Below are 23,825 nucleotides of genomic sequence, written 5' to 3' on the forward strand. Positions count from 1 at the left end.
GTAAAATATGGACCGGTGATCTGTACAAGGGTATAGATCCAAAATATATGTAGGTGTGGTAATAAGTCTCGTTGGCATGCAGGTGGCCATTGACCCAGGAAGGATGGTAATTAAGGTATTCCCTTGTGATTTTTGTCTTCGTTAGCTTCTGTCTGGCGATGAGTCTAGTGGTCGTGTTTTCTGAAACATCTTCTTAAGAAGAGCATGAGTATTAACCCGTCAATGTCATGTGATGTCCAATGTCCTCCTGGCAGGTTCATATTGTTGGTTTGATTGATGATAGCAGATTCCAACATCTTCCTTTTGTACGGACAACTGCTTTTGAAAACCAGCTCTGGCCCACTACAGTTTATAGTATGGCCTTTATCCCTAATATGTAGGAAAATCCCCGAATTCTCTGAAGCATATCACTGATCTTGTTTGCCCTGTTATTCTTTGCAAGATGGACCTACCCGTATCCCCCCCGTAAATCTCATTACAATTTGCTGCACGGAAAAACTCCAGCTTCTTCCCCTTTTTTATTTAATTTACATTAATGAACGAGCTCCCAGTGGATTTGGGATAATGGAAAATAAAAAGTTATTAGACCTGAGATGTTCTGTAGCTTTTTGTATGTTTTCGTCATACGGAAGCTTTATTTTGTCAGTAAAATCTATTTGTCTGTTATGAGCTGGACCTCTGCAGTATTTTTTTATTCCCTTTGTTAATAGGTTTCTTGATAATGTGTGGTGGATAGAGTAGTGGTTGTAATAGGTGTTGGCGGATAGTGTTGAATTCTTTATCTAGGTATCCATTTGAACATATTCTAAGTCCCTTGGGGAATAGGTTGCACCCTACCATGATCTTTACGGAGACACCGTGGTTGCTAAGGAAATGAATGTGAGAAACAGTGAAAGCGGGTTTCCTATATACTGTGAAAGCATATCTGTTCTGTTATCTTAGGATTAGGGCACCTAGGAGCGGCAATTTTCCGTCTTTTTCCCATTCTGTTTTGAATTTTATGGTCAGAACTAGAGAATTTAGTCTATTAAAAAATTAAATGAAGTCTAATCAGCTATTGTTCCAGAAAGTAAAAATATCATCTATGTATCTAAGCCAGGTCATATTGCTGGTTTTGGTACGCGAAAAAATTTCTGTTTCGAAATATTCCATGTACAGCTTTGCTAGAAGGGGATAGGGGACTGCCCATGTTACCTTCAAATTTTTGTTTGTAAAAATTACCATTGAAAGGAAACACGTTATTAGTTACACAGAGATTGATTAGTTTTAAAGTTTTATCTATGCCAAAAGGAAAATGGTCTTCATATGGCTGTAACTTCCTCTTTAGAAAAGACAACACGTCGGCGATTGGGACTTCGGTAAATAATGACTCTACATCTATGCCGAGCAATTTGGAATCGCTGGATAAGTATCTGTGTCGAGGGATCGAGACCCTGCATTACCAATCCATTTATCACTTATAAATTCCCCTTTGGTGATAATTCCCCATCGAGGATATTCCCGAATCAGAGAATGTTATTGTTTTTAAAATTGAGAATTATTATTTTTTATGGTTATAACCACCCAGTCTTCTCCTTTATTTCCAGGTGTTTCGGGATGATGTGGGATGTGACATATCTTTCATCCCTCTAAAATCCTTCGAGAAATAGTTCTATAATCTGGATATCGAAATTTCATGGTATGTTTCCATTTTATAGAATATAAAATTTAACCAATCATTCTTTTCTCTTTTTATAACTTCAAGCTTACGAAAAAGTGTCCTAAACATTTTATAAAGTACTAGAGTTATACTCATTCCTACGGAAAGAGTGCATCGGTTCAATGTGCAGAAAAAGAGACTCATTTTAACTAATCAGCAGCCATTAGAGTGGTAAGAAAGTGAAACAGGTGTTTCTTAGTAATAAATAATGTCTGGCTTAAAAGCCAATTTTTAAATCCATAATCAACCTTCCAAACGCCTTGCATCTTCATTGATGCAGCAATGATGCGACTCCAAACAAGAAGCGTAGGGAAATAAACATAGGCATCCCCAAAACAGGCAAAATTCCATGGGGAACAAAGATAAGGATGATAGTTCTTTTCGCTTTTTTGTGCAACGATATCAGGTGTTTTAGATTTAAAGAAAGACTTCTTTTCACCTTGACATTCTAGAAATTAGAGAAAATTACAAGCGGAGACAAAATCTGGAATTTGATGCATTTTAACGAACATTTCAGCTTCTGCGATATTCTGAAGCTGAATGTTCTGCCTACAAAAGTGCTTACAGATATTTATTTGGTGAAATTCTTCATTCTCCACGAAACTGGTGAATATTCATTATAAACAGAATCTTAAGCAAATCGTAAATATTACCATGTTCACAAGATAGAGTGAGGTTAAAGTTAATTAAGGTTCAATTCATTATTCCGCAAATATTTAAAATTAAGGAGTGAAAAATAAGTTGTAAATGGTCAATCAAAGGAAATTAAAGAAATCTTAATTTAAAAAATGTATTAAAAATTAGTAGTACCTCTTACAAACAAAAATCATTGTTACTATGGAAAACTGTTCTATTCAAATACACACATCAACATGCAATAAAGTACATCAGAATAGACACCTTGATAAATATTACCTGCTATAAATGGGTCGTTATATCAGAAGTGACTTTCATAAACAAGAACTTAGTTGTGATCAAACTGAGTCCATTTTGAAGTATAATACAAAACATAAAACGAATTTTTCTTTAAATGTTTATATATATTTTCCATTCTTCCCGTTATCTTGTACCTTCTGCCCTTAACAGATAAAAAATATATTTCCTGACGTGGACACAGGTCAACTAATTCCAAAAAGAAAAAAAATTGAATTTTATGATCTTAGCTGTAACTTCATAGACTCAGTATGTCATCTAGAGGGTGTTATCCAAGATAAATGAAAAGTATTCATCTAAATTAAACGGGTGAGACAAAGCGCTAGAAACTTCCGTTATCCCTTAGAAAGTCGATGTGAGTGTGAGCTGTGAGAAGGAGCGTTCGAAGTTTACTGAAGGATTTCCAATTAAGGTGACTAACAAATATTCGATAAATCTTGTTTGGTCCCAAGGAACAAATGGAATGCTGACTATGTAAGAAAACACCATAAATTATTAACCATTCGCCATTCTGGTCATTACAACTGGTATTTATACTAATCTGATTTGCCTGCTACTGTCAAGGATACCGCCTGCGGTTTAAAAGGGATACTTAGCTATCGCTGATCTCAGGGTACAACATTCATCCAACTCCCTGAGCTTCAAAACATATGCACACTATACTATGAGTTAATTCGTAACACTTGTAATTCATACAGAAAACAGTTACCAAGACCCACCATGCAAAGAGAAAAATCTGTGTTTACTGATGCATGAAAGATCCATCAATAATATCACAACATCCCCATCCTGTTCAACTGATGTTAAGACAGAGCAAGGGAATTGGGTTGTATTACTACATAATCCACGAGTCGGTAAAGCTCATACCTAGAGATCATGAACCCTAATTATGTCCATTCATTTTGTAAACCCTGCAGAAAATAGATATATATATATATATATATATATATATATATATATATATATATATATATATATATATATATATATATATATATATATATATATATATATATATATACATATATATAGAGAGAGAGTGCATCAGACTATTCATAGAACTATGAATGAAAATGCATAAAAACACTTGAACTTATAGTAGGTAATTCAGAGAGAGAGAGAGAGAGAGAGAGAGAGAGAGAGAGAGAGAGAGAGAGAGAGAGAGAGAGAGAGAGTGCTGGGCTAATGGTCAAGAGTTCAGAAAAACAGATGTTGAGGCTTCTCTGTATGGATACGCATAAAAACACTAAGACTGTTGCTCTGAAAGTGTGAGAAGTGAATGATGAATAAAGAGACTGTGAATAGCAAAAATGAGTGAATTAAACTATTGGAAATGAATATGAAGCAAATGAGAGAGGGTGGGGGTGATGAATAAGGCTCTACCATACACAGCTCGAGCCATGATATCATGGTTGACACCAGAAACAAACATCAATATAAGGGAGATGAGAAGGAGAAACAGTGAGGGAAGAGTGAGACTCAAGAGACTGGGAGTTTCAATTAGAGTGACTGCTCTAATTGATGCATCTGTAACCACAGATTTTTCTCTTTACATGGTGGGTCTTGGTAACTGCTTTCTGTATAAATTACAAGTGTTATGAATTAACTCATAATATAGTGTGCATATGTTTTGAAGCTGAGGGAGTTGGATGAATATTGTACCCTGAGATCAACGATACCGTGATGGTGATGTCTATGTCGCAGTAATCTGAACTTGGACTTCTAGCTCTCTCAACATAAGTTTTCCCCAAGTCCAGCACAGACTTAGTGTCATTAAGTCTCATGCCAGTTAATTTCCCAAAGGCAGCAAATTAACCAAGGAGGAGTATGTATATTTAATAAAGGGGAAAATAAACAAAAAACCCTATCAAGACACTTTTCTTCAAGAACCCAAAACTTATATATTAATTTGTGCAACTGTTCCTAAAAAAAGAAAATCCAGACCCTAAGCAAAACACCTCCCTGGACACATTTACTTAACTAGAAGGAAGAAGTCAGTCTAGAATATATATGTATGTATATGTTTATGCATATACACATATATTATATACAATTATATGTATATATATATACGTATATATATATATATATATATATATATATATATATATATATATAATATATATATATATATATATATATATATATATATATATATATATAATAATCAAAGCTACAAACGTCCTTTAATAAACTCTACCTTGGAAATAATATATTTTCATATATGTTATGAAGGGAATTTTTAGTTGATAATAAGTCCGTCCCGTGGGTCGAACCAGCGATGAACGAGGAATCAGGACTACAGTGACGCACTAACGAAATCGGCCACAAGAGAGGTATAAGTGAATAACATCTCCCATCAACTCACCCGTCGAACTCAGGTGTTTTTGCGTTTGGGCGACTATCCACCCACCTCTGCCATGTTGACCGTGAAGTCGTTTGTCACATAGCCATATTATGACTATTTATCACATCACCGTGATTCATATACAATCAGAAAGCTACAAACGTCCTTTAATATCCAATTCACTCTACTCGGAAATAATATATTTTCATATATGTTTTGAAGGGGAATTTTTAGTTGATAATAAGTCCACCGTCCCGTGGGTCGAACCAGCCACGGACGAATCAGGACTACATGTCGCACTAACGAAATCATAAGAGAGGTATAAGTGAATAACATCTCCCATCAACTCACCCGTCAAACTCAGGTGTTTTGGCGTTTGGTGACGATATCCACCCACCTCTGCCATGTTAATTTCCGTGTAGTGCGTTTGTCAAACGTAGAATATTATGACTATTTATCACATCACCGTGATTCATATACAATCGAAAGCTACAAACGTCCTTTAATATCCAATTCACTCTACCTCGGAAATAATATATTTTCATATATGTTACTGAAGGGGAATTTTTAGTTGATAATAAGTCCACGTCCGTAAGTCGAACCAACGACGGACGAGGAATCAGGACTTCAATGACGCACTAACGAAATCGGCCACAAAGAGAGGTATAAGTGAATAACATCTCCCATCAACTCACACGTCGAACTCAGGTGTTTTGCGTTTGGAGACGATATCCACCACCTCTGCCATGTTGACCGTGTAGTGCGTTTGTATAGCCATATTATGACTATTTATCACATCACCGTGATTCATATACAATCAAAGCTACAATCGTCCTTTAATATCCAATTCACTCTACCTCGGAAATAATATATTTTTTCATATATGTTACCGAAGAAGGAATTTTAGTTGATAATAAGTCCACCGTCCCATGAGGTCAGAACCAGCGGCGGACGAGGAATCAGGACTACAGTGACGCACTAACGAAATATATACAAGAGGTATAAGTGAATAACATCTCCCATCAACTCACCCGTCAAACTCAGGTGTTTTGCGTTTGGACACGATATCCACCCACCTCTGCCATGTTGACCGTGTAGTGCGTTTTATACGTATATATATGACTATTTATCACATCACCGTGATTCATATACAGTCAGAAAGCTACAACGTCCTTTATTATCAATTCACTCTACCTCGGAAATAATATATTTTCATATATGTTACCGAAGGGAATTTTTAGTTGATAATAAGTCCACGGTCCGTGAGGTCGAACCAGCGACGGACGAGGAATCAGGACTACAGTGGCGCACTAACGAAATCGGCCACAAGAGAGGTATAAGTGAATAACATCTCCCATCAACTCACCCGATTGAACATTTATGAAAATATATTATTTCCGGTAGAGTGTTTGGATATTAAAGGACATTTTAGCTTTTGATTGTATATGAATCACGGTGATGTGAAATAGATGGATGGCGCGACAAACGCACTTCGTCAAGTCATAGAGGTGGGGTGGATATCGTCTCCAAAACGCAAAACACCTGAGTTCAGGTTTGATGGGAGATGTTATTCACTTAGGCCTTATGGCCGATTTCTGGAGGGCAGAACGACCGATGGTCCAGGGCGGCAGCAGGTATCGTATCAACTGCGACTTCTTTGCGAGTCAGGTCCTAGCAGCAGAGTTTCTTGAGGACGAGATGGTTGCCTTGATTGTGTCGGATGATCTGTCATAGTCGTCGTGATTACGAGGAGGACGTCGGCACGTTTCTTGGAGGATGAGATGGTTGCCGTGTCGGCTCTGTCGTTGTTCGTCGGTACTGATGGAGATGACATCAGCTTATGTGCTTGAGGACGAGATGGTCGTCGTTTCAACTCTGTCGGAGTTGTCCTGCAGTGTTCCTTGAAAAGCTGCCTGTTTATTTGTATGAAAATATATTATTTCCTGCCTGGGTATTTATTGACGTTTCTAGCTTTTGATTTATTAATCACAGTGATGTGATTATTGATTTGGCTTTTACACGGTCAACATAGTGGTGGGTGGATATTTACTGAAACATTTAGTTCGACGGGTGAGTTGATGGAGATGTTATTTATACCTCTCTTGTGGCCGATTTCATTAGTCGTCACTGTAGTCCTGATTCCTGCCTGTCGCTGGTTTTTTGGACTGGTTGTTTTCAACTTTAATGTTCAGAATTATATTTTTAATTATCTTCGACTGACACTCTGGATATCAAAGGTTTGTGCCGTTAATGAATCTCGGTTATGTGATAAATTTGATTATTCTCCTTTTAAAGTAATTTGATTACGCTGCAGAGGTGGTGGATATTGTCTTACAATACAAAAACACCTGAGTCTCATTTTGCATTGATTTATCAATTATACCTCTCTTGACACATTGTTGTATGCGTTTAAATTGATTCCTGACTCGACTGGTTAATATGGACATAACTTATTATCAATAAATTAATTTTAAGGTAACTTTTATGTTTTGTTCTGCTCCGAGGTCCTTTGTTTGTCACCTTTGTAGCTTTCATTGTATAGAATCAATTGATTGTTTATTTTGGAAGAATATATATATATCATAAATATATATATATATATATATATATATATATATATATATATATATATATATATATATATATATATATATATATATATATATATATATATATATATATATATATATACACACACACACATTCATATTCACATTCAGTAATTCCTACAAGTAATCATATATATATATATATATATATATATATATATATATATATATATATATATATATATATATATATATATATATATATATATACAAATATGTATGATTACTTGTATGAATTACCGAACGCAAATATTTCCTCATCTTCTTGAATTATGAAAATATTTTCTCCTAGGGGGAAAAACAATAGTTGCTCCTTTTCCTATTTTTAGCATAATTAGCAGAATAAGATGGCTCTTTGAAGTCGTAGGAGACACATAGCAATAGAGAGCATATCCTGTCTAACAAAACAATGATCGCACCTCCAAGATGATGCTGTGGAATATGTATTTAATTTCCACTAAAAGAAAATCACGTCAGTTACAGCGGGATCCCTTATTTTAATGAATATTAACGTGTTCTCTTTCTTTACAACTATTTTATAGTCATAAATATGACATCTGGAAGTAGTGTGAAACATAAACTTATCATCACTCCCCGTAATATACTTAGGAATGATCAATATGATGCCGTCCTTTTGATGCTTTGATACGCTGCCGTTGGCTCATTAGAGCACCAATTTTCTCTTTCTTTCCTCGAGGATAAATTTTCTCACTGTGAAATATGTACGACCTTCATTATTTGACTGACTGAGAGACAAACAGACAGACAGACAGACAGAGACAGAGAGAAAAGTTTAAAAGTTTAAAAAGTCAGTTCAGACAATGGAAAATTGTCAGAATCGTAATGGTTTCTTATAGTCATTTCATTATACATCGTGGATATTCCTTCGCGAGAGAAAAATACGTTAGTAGTCGATCTTCAGTTATTTATCATGAATTGTAGGCCAATAAAATAAAAATGCCTAAATAAAAAGAGCATACGCATCCAAAGTTGAAAGTATAAAGTAAGACGGGCTCTCTCTCTCTCTCTCTCTCTCTCTCTCTCTCTCTCTCTCTCTCTCTCTCTCTCTCTCTCTCTCTCTCTCTCGTCTCCTATGGCTGCCAGGTTGGGTGTGAATTATGAAGTTATTTGGCCAAATGGCTGAATGGCATTTGGAAGGAGGGTCTCGATCACGAGTTCGATTCACAGATGAAAGAATTTGGACGAAAATACTTCGAGGAAGTGTGATGCAAATCATGCAGTCACTTCAATCGATGTTTCCAACATCATTCAACTTAATATCTTTATTAAAGTTCGTGACGTGGCTTTTATTGACATTATAATTTTTATAATTTTTGTATGGAGATCTTTGTTTGATAGTGGCTCTTATCTCCTGCTGACAATGTCATTTTTCCCATTCAGAAAATCAATCCTCGAGAAAAGAAAGAGAAAATTGGTGCTCTAATGAGCCAAAGGCAGCGTATCAAAGCATCAAAAGGACGGTGCCATATTGATCATTCCTAAGTATATTATCGGGAGTGATGATAACCCAAATCTTTCATCCTAAGTTTATGCTTCACACTACTGCCAGATGTCATTTATTGCTCCATATTCCTAGGTGTAAATTGTCCTCTAACTTTGCACTAACACCTTCTTACAACTTTTTCTTTTTACAGACACTTTCACGCTCTTTCACTGGTTTCAGCAGTTTCTTATCCCTCAATTCCAGCCAGTGCTGTGTCATCTACAACATCACTTATTCTACACTCTACAGTCAACTTCCTTCCTCCACAACCAACACAATCATCATTACAGTCTCGAAATCCGGTCATGTAGGCTACAGATTCAGACTCTAAAACTTTTTTTTTAAATTTTCATTTATTATTTTCCATTCACGAACCATAGACACGTACTATCATAATCTTTTCACTTGCAACAGGTAATCTTGCCCATGCAATTACTGAACTAACACTCTTGTAGTCTTCACCCGCCCCCTAAGTTTTTTTTGACAGCTGAAGTGCATCCTTTCATCAACACAACAGCTTTCAGTTACCACAGACAAAATCTCTGGCTGTGCTCCTTCCCAGCCCCACACTTCCTGCTCTTCGTCTTGACTGTCATAGCGTCCAGCTTTCTCCTCTGAAACGTATCAACTATCAAACTCTTCTTGAAGCTAAATGGCAGACATTAATAATCCTAATTCAAGTTATGGGCTGTTAGCCCGTGCCACTGGTATATATATATATATATATATATATATATATATATATATATATATATATATATATATATATATATATATATATATATATATATATATATATATATATATATATATATATATATATGTAATATGACTCACATCAGGATAGGTCTTTGAATTGAAAGACCAGGTTCGATCTGATGTGATCAAATTATCTGTTCCTCAAAGTAATGTGTGTTGATATTTCTATATATATATATATATATATATATATATATATATATATATATATATATATATATATATATATATATATATATATATATATATATATATATATATATATATATATATATATATATATATAAATATATATAAATTTCTGACTCACATCAGGATCAAACCAGGTCTTTGAATTGACCCAGGTTTTGATCCTGATGTGAGTCAGAAATTTACTCTGTTCCTCACGTGATTGTGTGTTGATATTTCTGTATATATATATATATATATATATATATATATATATATATATATATATATATATATATATATATATATATATATATATATATATATATATATATATATATATATATCTATATATAATATATATATATATATATATATATATATATATATATATATAGATATATATATTATATATATATATATCATCTTTATATATATATATATAGAAATTTCTATATATATATATATGATATATATATATATATATATATATATATACATATATATATATATATATATATATATATATATATATATATATATATATATATATATATATATATATATATATATATATATATATATATATATATATATATATATATATATATATATATATATAAAGCATATATATATATATATATATATATATATATATATATATATATATATATATATATATATATATATATATATATATATATATATATATAAATTATGTATTTTCCTTCTTCCAAGCCAACAAGGGAGAAGAAAACTTTCCTGAACGGATACAAATATACACACATATATACATAGATATTTTTTTACGTATTTGGATGGGTGTTGCAACTGAAATAAATGGGTAAATTAAGCTTTGGACTTATGGGGCACTTACTCATAACCAAATACATAATGAAATGTCACACACACAAGTTACTTACTCAGTAGCAACAACTCAGACAACACAACATAAGATGTCTGGGTGTCAGTAAGGAATTAACAGGGATCAGTTACACAATAGAATAAATGTTGACTGGTGTGCAAACCAGTAGGACAATTGGTAACTAAATAAACACCATTACAGGACAATCACATAGCTTTCAAGAAAAATATTCAAACTGAACATGAATCGTAAATGAGGAGCCATGGCTCTAGATTGACAAGCTTGCAATGGATAACAGCACCCAATAGCTTGCAAAACAGCAATTGAATCTTCCCTCTTAGGGCACGATCTCACAGGCAGTGGTTGTAGAACAATGAGGGGGCAAGACGACACGTATCTGGAAACAGACTTATTCCATATAAGCTTAGTACATAAGGATTTTCTCATCTACACTATTCTAGGGAGGTTTTAACCTTATGTCTTTGAAAGCAAGGGGTATTCTATCCCTAAACTTAATTCCTACAAGGAGTAATAAATCATTTAGCTTATGCCGTAAGGAACACACAAAGGAATAGCAGCGGGATTTTCAGGAGAGTTACTTGTGGGGGAGGAGAGAAAAGTGAAATGGAAATAAGAAGTTTAGTCTAAGGAAAAGTCTACTGGCACTCAGATGTTAATTCTCAGCCACATACCGTATATATCTTTCCAGTTGCACAAGCTTTTGCAATGAGGGACAGTGTTGATTGGTCTCCCTTCAACAACTGAACGAAGTTGCTTTAACCCCTGTGGTACTACCTTAGACAGCAGTCGGTGAGTGGAAGCTTCTCCTAGGTTAGGGAGATCGCAGACACATGTCTGCTCTCCTCCTTAGCTACCTGATGACTGCCTCTTTCTCAGGATGTTGGAGATGCGCCGCTTCATAGTCACCCCAGGGGAGAACACCTGTCTGGAATAACAATGTGGGGCCAGTGAAAGTTCAAAACAGATTTGGGTTTACAGGCCTCTTCTATGTCAAAGGGAGAGAAAGGCTAGCTATTCTTCAGACTCCCTTATGGTCTAACTAGTGAGTACCTGAGCTGACCTTTAGTGAGAACCAGTCAATTAAACTACCACACTGTAGCTCTGTCTGTGGGCCTATCCCTTACCCCTGGTCTTGCTGTCCTGTTTATGAAATCTATCTATATGGATTCTTGGATTAGAGGCTGTGGTGGCTTAATATTTATAATAGCTCCCTCTTTAAGCAGACATTCCACTCCCTTTCAGGCGTGAAGGCCTGTACTAGGAAAAACCACCAGCCTTTATGACTTTACTTCCCTTCCCTCCCTTTACTAGATCTTGTCTATGCAATGCAACTAAATTAAGTGGACACACCTAACTTCTAGGGGGAAAGGTGACTGTACTAGTTCACCTAACTTAAAAAAATTGTAACACTACTCAAGGGTGTCTATGGATATTTAATTATATTTGTTTTACAACAATCCAGTTGGACTCCTATCAAGATTTCCACTTACATTTGCAATTTATCATTAATGTTACATAAGATTAGCTGTTGCAGCACCCACTCAATTGACAATGAACTATCTACATACAGAAAGTTTTAATAAGTACAAAGTTTCTTACTCCTATGGCAAATGTAAACAATTTAATGTGACTCTGCAACTTATCAATTTATATGCATTCAGTACAAACCTAGAAATGGCTAGGATGTCCTTCAGCCTGCGAGGCTGGATGGCAGCCCTAACTCACTCTATCCTAATGACTGTGGTAGTAGAACACACAAGAGACTTACCTAAGCAACCTTCTCAGGATTTTTGATGCCTGGTATACTCTACTAAATGAGGCACTATGCCAAAAGTGCCATGGGAGCTCAATGGCTCAGATATATGGAACATTTTGACTACAATCTTACCAAAATTCTTTTCATTAAAATTACAAGGTTACTACTACTATTCTACAGGATCTTGCCTAGGATGTTAGTCAGGGGTTTACCTGATCAGAGACCACTCAGGCTACCTCCTCTGGATAGGTGCCAGGTTCACTGTGATGGAAAGCACTGTGCCACTGGGACACAAGTTCCAAAGGAGAGCTCATGGCTCTGATCAGCTAATTGGACCTTTTCCACCTTTCTTCTTCCTCGGGTTCCTCCAAGGTCTACCTGCGATGCTCCTAAGTGGTGATGAGGACACTGACTCTGGAGAAGGCCCAGGAGTGCCGTTGGGAGTGAAGTCAGGGCAACCCTAAAGACTACTGTAAAGCTCCTTACTCTGGCTGCTGTGACAACTGAAGTAAGGATGATAATAGCTTCTGCATCCCACCTGGACAGTTCCTGGTTGACCCGAGAACATATAGCATGAGGATCCACCAGAGGTTCATTCCTCTGAGGAATGAGGTGACAAGGAAGAAGGATTATTTGGTGCTGGAGGTTCACAGTTTGCAATGACTTACTCAAATAAATTTGGGTGATCTTCCGAAGGAAGATTGGCGACGTGGTTTGGCAATGATACTGACACCAAGTAAGGGCCAGGCACAGGGATTAGTTCCAGTAACTGCTCAACCTCCGTGGTAGATGGAGAATGACACTGCTCAGAGTGTTCAAGTGGTACTGGCAGAGACTGTAGGTCAGGAGTGCCTGACGAGCAACCCGTGGGTGCAAAGCACCTAGGTAACCCTGAGTTGGGCTGAGACAGATTCCTGTCCCAGGAGGAGGTCAGAGCCTCCAGGAATGTTTCTGATTTTGGTGACCTCTGTACACTGCTTCCGGGGCATCCCAACCAATTCGTGGAGTGTCCTTACATTTTGCATGTCTTATAGCAATACTGTGTCTTGCTGGCTTCCTTCCACAGTGAGGGCGGAAGTGTTGGTGGCCTTCCTTTTGTGAAGAGGGAGGAATTGGCCTCGTTTGGCACTGGGAGGCTTCTTCCGTCGACCAATTTGGCAGGCGGAAGGTGACCCTGTTGACAGGGGCATGCCATCCATTGTGACTGTGCTCTTGTCAAGTGATGCTACAGTTGATACCACCGTTTCAGAGGTAGCCAGGCAATGGCCGGTCGTTGGGAGAGGCCATCCCCAGGGGAGGTCTCATCTCAACAGGAATTTGACTCCTTGCCTAATTTTACTCAACAGGAATTCTGAGTGCTCCAGGTGTCATGACCTGGAGCTCAACTGTAGGGATTTTACTTGAAACCAGTCATCCAATGCGTTGAACTTGACGATTAGACAGATGTCTGATGCAATATCCACTGGAGCCATCAGATTAACTGGCCTAGAGCCGTCAAGTGGGTGCCACTGAGACTTCCTGAGTACCCAACCCTTAGGGTGAAGTGTGACCATTCCATGGCAGGCATGGCACTAATCACATTGACACGCTGTGGACAGACATGATACCCGGCACAGTAATGACAGTCAACAGTTTCAGGGTCCCCTTGGATGGGCTTGACTGGCTGTGGTGTCAGTGGGTGATGAGGTTTGCTTGGAAGTGGATGGAGAGGCATCATTTGGGTTCTAGACTGCTTAGGAGGGTACTTTTTGATAGCTCCCCCTTTAAAGTAGCACTTGGATTCTGAATGTATCTTTTTATGCAGTGGTTACAAACTGGAGATTTTACAAGGAGTCCGTTCTTCGGGCGAGCTGGTCCTGAGAGATGACCAGGTGGCACTATTCACCGGTGAGGCATGCTGGAAGACAGGTGATAGGTTTCCCAATTGTCAGCCACATGACAACCTTCCATGGGTATTTTGGGTGGTTTGTCATTGAAATGCATGGCGAGGGACCCAGGAGCACATTGGAAGAAATCCTTCAGCATCTTCTAGTTAAACGAGCCCTCAAATTCTGTGCAGTTCAGGGCATTGAGCCAATGCTGACCAGCCCAGGTCTTATGGTAGGCCCATTCAACCCAGGTCTGACCAATTTCTTTTGGGAGAGCCTTAAACCTTTGTCTCCATTTCTCTGTTGTGATCCCTTAAGCCTTAGTTATTACCCTCCGAACTTCCTCCATGTCTCCCCTTTTACCATTATCCAGCTAGCGGAGGGTGCCCTTGGCTTTACCTTTCATATGCTTAGAGAGATGCAAAGCCCTCTCCGTCTCTGTGGTGCTGTAGTTTGCAAAAAGGGCTTCTACCTCTTCAAATTGCGCCTCTGGCTTGTTGTCAGTCCACTTTGGTACCAGTGGGTTGATACTGGATACAGGATTAGGTGTGGCAGTTGTGGGGTTATTGGCTTGCTGTTGGGCTTGAGCTGTGGCATTGTCTTGTTGGGCTCTCTCCAGCTCGAGCTCCTCCTTCAGAGCTAATTCATGTTGCCATTGTTCTTCTCTTACTTTCTTTGTTCTTTCTTCCTTCGTTATTCATAATGCCTTTCTCTCTCCTTTTCTGTTTCTTCATTTGCAAGTTCATACTGCCATTGCTTTTGCTTGTACTTCCTTTGCTCTTGCTCGTACTTCCTTTGCTCTTCTCTCTTTCCTTTCTCTTTCTTCCTTTGCCAGTTCATACTGCCTTTGCTCATCTCTTTCCCTTTTTCTCGCTTTGGAGTGAGGCATCTAGCTGTTCCTGTGCCCACTTGCTGAGCTCTCTTCCTGTGAAACCCACCTCCTTCCTCAGATTCATTAAGGTCTAGTAACTTCCTGCCAACATGGTTCTGATAGGTTAGGGAGTATCAAAATGACCTATGAATAAGAGTAATTTGGGGAAGTGTCCCTTAACTTGGTAACACTTTGCTGGACTGGCATTTTCAATAAGATGGCACTGTGGCTGGGTGTGGCTTTCAAAGGGCACGCTAACTGGAGCAGTCCTTTCTGAGCGGAAAGGCTCTGGGACTTCCGAGCACCATAGTGACTTGCGGTATTAGGGGTGGACACCCTAATGTTGGCACTCTGTGTCTTAATGCACAGGTGCTGTCATGTATAACACACCACACCTGTATGCTGTGACACAGAAGAAGTTCAGAGGGTAATAACTAGGGCTTATGAGACCACACCGGAGAAATGGAGACAAAAGTTTAGGGCTCTCCCAAAAGAAATTGGTCAGACCTTGGTTGAATGGGCCTACCATAAGAAGGCTGGTCAGCGTTGGCTTGACATCCTGAACTGCACAGAATTTGGGGACCTGTTTAACCAGACGATGTTGGAGGATTTCTTCCAGTGTGCTCCTGGGTCCCTCACCGTGTATTTCAATGACAAGCAAGCCAAAATACTCATGGAAGGCTGTCGAATGGCTGACGATTGCAAAACCTATCACCCATCTCCCAGTAGGTCTCACCGACAAATAGTGCCACCTGGTCATCTCTCAGGGCCAGCTCGCCCAAAGAACGGACTCCCTGCAAAACCTCCAATATCTAACCACTGGGGTGCCGGGAGGTTCTGAAAAACGACACTGGTAGCTGTACAACCAATTGCATGAGAGGAAATGGCACTCCACACAAAGAAGATCACAAGTGATGGGTAAAAAAAAAAATTCAGGGTGGGTTACTCGATTTGGAAGGCACCGTATCGGTGTACGGAGAACTAGTGATGTGGCTGACTTCCTTTCATGTGGAGTCTGGGTAGTCTTTTGGGTTTGGTGTCCCTTAGACTGGGTCCTAGCAGTATCTATCACTCGTTTGGTAATGTGCACTCAACATGTGATATATGCTCGTGGTATACATAAGTCTTGAAAGTACCCACTAGTGCGAAACAATTTAATCAACTGTTGTTAATAACTACTTAGACCCAAAATTATTCTGTGATGCATAGGTTTAATGTTTGTTTATTCTTTTCTCTTAGGAAACGGCCCGATTACCTGAATAATAACCTGAATGGCTGAAGTAAGTGCTTGTAAAAATCTAACACAAGAAGTGTGGCACTTGGATATAAAATTGGGAAGTCACTATGTGTAAAATTAGGTCACAGCTAATGTAATGTACTGGTAATTATGATAATGGGTTTTCCTAAGGCATTTTCTATCCTTTTCTTCAATAATTGTTATTTAAAACAATGTTTGTAGTTCCCAAGTTGCATATATTCCCAGAATTTCCGCTATAATTTTAATAACACGTGTTACAATTTGAGTAAAAGCTGATAGTGTATGTGGGATGATTCTTAGCAACTCTCTCTCTCTCTCTCTCTCTCTCTCTCTCTCTCTCTCTCTCCAACTAAGTAGCAAATATAATAAGGATGACTCATTACTTTTAACTAAATTAAATGGACTCCGCTCTCAGTGATTAGAATAAAATGTGTGTTCTTGTTCCTGTTACATTAAATAATGGTAAAAGAGGTTCTTGTTACAGTGCTTTTTATATGCGATAGGATTTAAGTTTACACAAGCTCAAATAACTGCTGTTTCTAAAGGCAGTCGCTATGACAACCAAAGACACGTGAGCTGTGTTTACAAACAATCTAGATTCAAGATGGTCGCCGTGACGTCATGCTGGCAACAAGCCAAAAGTTAAAGTTAAGTATATCTTTGCTTTACCAGACCACTGAGCTGATTAACAGCTCTCCTAGGGCTGGCCCGAAGGATTTTACTTATTTAACGTGGCTAAGAACCTACTGGTTACTTAGCAACTGGACCTACAGCTTATTATGGAACCCGAACCACATTATAGCGAGAAATGAATTTCTATCACCAGAAATAATTTCCTCTAACTCTTCATTAGCCGGCCGGGGAGTCGAACTCGGGCCTAACGAGTGGAAGGCCGCAACTCTACCAATTTTCCTAAGGAAGAGCTTGGCAACAAGCCAAGATGGTGGACTAGCTTCCACAGTGCTTTGCGGGTGACAAACTTACAAACATACATTCTTCCGTTACTCTACAAATTACACTGGAAAACACTAATCGTTTATGAAACAATGATTCCTACATGAATTGAACATGAATGTTACTGCAAGACTCGGTTCTGCAAACAGCCGATCAGTATGAATGAGTCGGTCTCGGTCGGAGGTGACTAAGCAAAGGTGAGGCAGACAAGCTGGTGTGACCGTGAGTTGCAAGTAGTGGTATTCTTAAACAAAGACAAATTTTCAATTGATTTAAAAATTCACTTCACAAGCAGGAAAAAGCGTTCTTCTTTTCCCGCTGTAATCTGTTTTCGAATAACACACTAGCAAACTTCTTACTGCTATCACATGCAACAATTTACCTACAACACAACTGTTACTAAATGACAAGCTAGCAAGTGACTCTACCAACACAGAGTTACACTTGGGCAAAAATGGGACGATTTACAAGGGTTCCCTATCAAATGCAATCTGTTTGTAAGTTTTTCAGTTGAAATGAGTAGATTTTTTAAATATTTTGTTGCTACATTATCCCACAATAATTTTTTTAAACATTAATTATTCTCTATTCATTACCTAACACAGTTGTAATAATAGAACACTGACAATTCACCACTCTTACCTGTTATCTCATCCTCGTTCCTGTTCCACCTTTATATGCTTTTGTGAGTGTTAATTTGCAATAAATTTATTCTAGATTCATTTCAACTCTGTAGGCTAACAAGCAGAAGCCATTATGCTATTATTTACAGAGATCCTGGCAAGGTCATCAATGTTACGTATTTGGATGGGTGTTGCAATTGAAATAAATGGTTAAATGGAACTTTGGCTAACCAAATTTGCAATGAAATGTAACACAAGTTACTTACCCAGTACATTACATTTAAAATAAAAGAAGGACACCTGTGAAAGCTAGTTGTAAATAGGTTACTTCAAATTACTTTATTTACACAGTAAGCCAGGGGATAAATGAGGGGTGGGATACAATCCAGCTCAGCAATTTCAGTGATAACAATAAAAAAAACTCAGACAACACAACATAAGGAATCAGTTACACAAAAGAATAAATGCTGACTGGTGTACAAACCAATAGGACAATTGGTAAGTAAATCAACACCATTATAGGACAATTACATAGCCTTCAAGAAAAATATTCAAACTGAACATGAACCATAAATGAGGAGCCAAGGTCTAGCTTGACAAGCTTGCAATGGATAACAGGAGCCAAATAGCTTGCAAAGTAGCAGTGGAATCAATGCCTCTTAGGGGAAGATCTCACAGGCAGTGGTTGCAGAATAATGATGGGGGTGAGACAACACGTATCTGGAATAGACAAAAATAGGTGAAATACTAACATACTAAATATTGTAACACATTGTGAGGCCAAAAGACCCGAACACCAGCTCCATGGGACTTTTAAAGAAAGTGAAAATTTACGTTAAAATCAATGAAGTAATTCAAGAAATTGATATATATATATATATATAAATATATATATATATATGAAGAGTATATGTTATATATATATATATATATATATATATATATATATACAGTATATATATATATATATATATATATTCATGATGTTGCCTTGTATTACGTATATCCTCTACAATTTTGACATATTTACTTTTTCATGTGTTATTTACTTTTTCATGTGTTATGTTTAATGGTAATGGTTGTTAAGTGTCATGTTGGTTGGCATCAGATCTCAAAGAGAACTTGATTAAGTAACTTGATAAGCGTAATTTAGAATTGTTAATACAGTTTTAATAGTAGCGTAATTAGAGCAGATATCTTTCTTGGTAAGCGTAGTATGTGGTGCTGCGTGTGTGTGTCCACCAGGGCTTGTTTCATTTCAGTTGTCATCAGTTGAGATAGAGGAGGCAGCTTTGTTTTGGGTTAAGCGTGTAACAGGGTTTGCAAAACAGCGCCCGATTAGTCCATATGGGCTCAAGATGGTGATTTCATGCTGTTACATCGCACGTTGTTTAGTCCACGTATGCCACTTTGAAGAGAAAGAATACGTGTCTGATCAATTGCGTCATGTTTTTGTAGATGCGTTCAGCGTTTTGCTGGGATAATGTAACTTTCCTTCTAGAAGCTTCTCTCCATTGTATCTACTTTTAAAACGCTGGTGACGTCACTTCCCTGGTTCTAGAAACTTTTGTATCTCCTTTTAAAATGCTTTAATGACATCACGTAATTGTTTCACTGTTACTGGAATCCTAAAATTTATTTCATTCTGGCTTGTGAGACCAGTCGATTTAGTTCCATCTCTCTCTCTCATTCTAATTAGGAAGGGTGCCTGTAACGTAATTTTTGTGGTCACTTTTAACATTAACTTTTTGAGATCTGAATTTAGCAAAGTTATTTAGTTAAGTATGTAGCCTGGTAAAAAGTGTGTATTGTGTATGTAGCTGCAGCAAGTGATTTACAGGGATTTTCTAAGTTGTGTAAGGTAACGTGAAATTTTACTTATTGATACCATGGTATGATAAGTTAGGAAGTTGTGGTATGATAAGGATTAGGCAATTTTGAATTAAATTGAAATCATTATTGATAAATCTTATGTGTATTTTTTATTGTGTTTTCTATTTACAATTTCTTTATATTTTCACATTTTCTATGTTTGTGATGTAACATTTATTTACATGGCATTATAAATATTTCTTGGTAATTTAACATTGCATACTTAATTTAACATTGCATACTTAATTTAACATTGCATACTTGATTTCATTTATTGAGATTTTCTTTTTAAATCTTGAGTAATTCTTGATAGTTTAAATTTTCCTGGATTAATTTAAATTCTTGATAAAATTTTTGTGAATTAGATTTGTTTCATAATTTAATTCAAGAATTCATTGAGTTTTGTGTTATTTTCAACTAATAGTAAATTTTTCAGATTGTGAATTCTAATTAATTGTGAATTCTAATTATAAACTGAATTTAAATAAATTTTTGTATTTAACATTTTTGAAAACAATGTTTCATTTATTGACCATCAGTAGATAAGTTGATTGGTGTGTGCTTAAGGCAAAGTGATAAACATGTTTTGTTCTTTTAGTTTTGCTAAAATTGAATTAAGACCGAAACAGTTGGTTTTTGATGGAGTGATGCCCTTTTACTCTAGAAGATTTCTAGTTTAATTTTTGATACCTCCCTATATTCTGATAGACTTAGTTTGATTTTCAAGTGATTGATAAATAAGTTTTTTCATGAGGATCACTGTTACCTTTAGAGTACTCAGTCGTAACAATTAATGTTATGAGAGTTCAGGTATCTGGCTGAAGTGAGGTATATTTTTGAATCTTGAGATTAGTTGTGTAATAACCAGGTACTTGATACGCATCGTGACATAATATTGTTTGGTGCCCAGAGACCCGTGGAACAAAACAAAATATCACTCTGGTTTATGGTTTATACTGGTGGTGTTAGGGATACATTTTGATAGGAGAGTGACCACATAGTTATTTTGCTTTGTATTGGACAGATTATTTAGTAGAGTAACTTAGAAAATGGCTCTGTTCAATGTTCGGGTTTTGCAACTCCTTCCATCCAAAGGTATCTGAATCCAACCTGACTAAGGCACAGTGGATTGCCTTTATGAAACTGGCATCATGAGTAATGTGTCTAGTGGTGCTGATTAAGGCACAAAATCAAATATATTACAATCCAAGCATTGATGGACTCTGGTAAAAAGTAGATGAAGAGTTGGGGAGAGGAGTGCAAGAATTGTTGAATACAGCTAGGCAGAAATTTACAGATAAACATGAGCAAAAGAAGAAAAGTGATGCGAAGTAGGCTTGAAGCGTATAGAAGCAGAAGAAAATTTGATTAAGCTGAGGATACAGGCTGAAAGAGAGAAAATGCAAGCAGAAAGAGAAAGAGAAGTTAGAGAGAAAAGAGAAAGAAAGGAAAGAGAAGAAGAAAAAGCAGCAGAAGAAGAAAGAGAAAGAGCAAGACATAAAAGGGAGATGGAGTTAATAAAAGCTCGATCCACGTTACCTGTAATACCGTCTAACCCTACTCAAGGTAATTCAGACCCTGTATTTGATGTAGTAGAGTGCAAGTTAATTCCGAAATTTACAGAAAGCCCCAGATGAGTTTTTTGATCACTTTGAAAAAGTAGCTTCAGGTATGGGATGGCCAGAGGATAAATGGTCAGTCTTGTTACAGAGTGTTCTCATTGGTAAAGGAAAAAGTGCCTATTTAGCCTTATCAGCTGATCAGTGTAAAGAGTACAGGGTACTCAAACACAATGTGCTACAAGTTTACCAGATGACCCCTGAATATTATAATGAAAGATTCAGATCTTTGAAAAGGATGACAAGATAACTTTCTTGGATTATACTTTACAAAGTAAGAAGATGTTTTTAAGCGATGGTTCTTGGAGGCTGCTAAAAGTTAAATCTATGGACGAACTTGAAGAGAGTTAGTAGTCCTAGAACAATATCTAAGAGGAATTCCTGAACACATAAGAGCCTATTTAAGAGAGAGGGTTGAAACACATTAAAGCCTGCTATTGGGCGGGTATATATAAGCTAACCATCATATCATTCATTCTCTTTGCAGACCTGAATCCTCATCGGTACAAATGTTTATCGCATCCATCAGTGTTATCTTATAAGCTAAATACGCAACAGTGATGTCGGTGCCAATAGGTCGTTCAGACAGTTGCAGGAACTAATGTTGTCTGCTACAAGTGTGGAAGAGAGTAGGACACTACAGTCCGAGATTGTTATCAGACGCAGCAGCGAACCAAACCAAGTTGGTCAAGTGGTTAAATTGCCAGGTGAAACCAAACTACGAAACGGTGCTGGGGATGACTGAAACTAAACAAGCAGAGTGTTTAGCAACCAGTGGAAATGTAACTTCAAGCAGTGAGTGGCTGAGCAGCTTGGAGACTTTTAAGCCATATATCTATGAACGTATGCTGACAACTCAAGGAGGAAGTGTGCAGGTACCAGTCAGGTATTGCGTGATACGGGGGTAACCATAGTGTGGTGGTTCATTGGTGCTCACCCACAGTTGGAGAAGAATCTCACCGGAGATTCAGTTATTTTGAAGGGTATAGGAGGAGAAGAGTGCTTTCCTATATGCCGCTTGCATTGTCCTGTGAATTGGTGACAGGAAATGTTGATTTAACAATAAGGACTCACTAGCTGTTGAAGGTGTACATGTTTTACTAGGTAATGAAGTTGGTGGTGTACCATTTGTTCCTTGTCCTATAGTGACAGACAAACCATTAAGGATTAGTCCTACGGTAGATTTAGAAAAGAAAAACCACCCACCTGTTCAAGTTGTGTAAATGGGGTATGAAGAGAACTATGTCTGCAAGTGAAAATACTGAGGATTTACCTGCACCAGAAGAATCAAGTGACGGATCTTTAAGATTAGAAAAGAACTGTTCAGAAGTGATTTCCCCTAGTGTTAGTAATGAAAGAGATTTCCCAGAAGACGAGTTTACTGTTGTTACTGAAGAGACTCCGAGTAGTCAAAGTGTTCCTGAAGATAGTAATGAAACTACAGAAGCAAGGATTAGCAGATATGGAGAATTCAGCCCTTGAAGTTGGTCAAGTGACTAGAAAGCTAATGAAACTGCAAGGGATACAACGTTGGCTGATCTGTTCTTCAGGAGTTGTTGATCCAAGAAAGTGCAACAAACCTCACCTGTTATTATCTGGAAAGTTAACTCAATGGTATCGACCTGCAGATATACCGGAAATGCTGAATGGGGCGAATATCATCAAATTTTGATTCCATATCCATTGAGGAAATGAGTTGTAGCAATGGCGCATGAGTCTGGACATATGGGAATCAGGAAGACTGTTGAAGATTATGAAGTATTTTCTGGCCTGGACTTCACAAGGATGTTAGCAGATTTTGCAGGAGTGTGTCACACATGCCAGATAGCTGGAAAACCGAATGAAACCATTCAGAAAGCCCCTACAACCCGCTAGAAGTTAGAGGAGAACCCTTTAGCAAGGTAATTATAGATGTGGTTGGGCACTTCCGAAAACAAAGAAAGGAAATGAATATCTATTAACATTAATGTGTCCAGTGACTGGTATCCTGAGGCGATTCCTGTAAGAAGTATACGTGCAGTAATTGCTTTTGAGAAGTTGGTGGACTTTTCTCCAAGTTTGGAATACCAGAAATTGTGCAAAGTGATAGAGGAACGAAC

The sequence above is a fragment of the Macrobrachium rosenbergii genome, chromosome 12 (assembly GCF_040412425.1).
Source record: "Macrobrachium rosenbergii isolate ZJJX-2024 chromosome 12, ASM4041242v1, whole genome shotgun sequence".
Classification (NCBI taxonomy): domain Eukaryota; kingdom Metazoa; phylum Arthropoda; class Malacostraca; order Decapoda; family Palaemonidae; genus Macrobrachium; species Macrobrachium rosenbergii.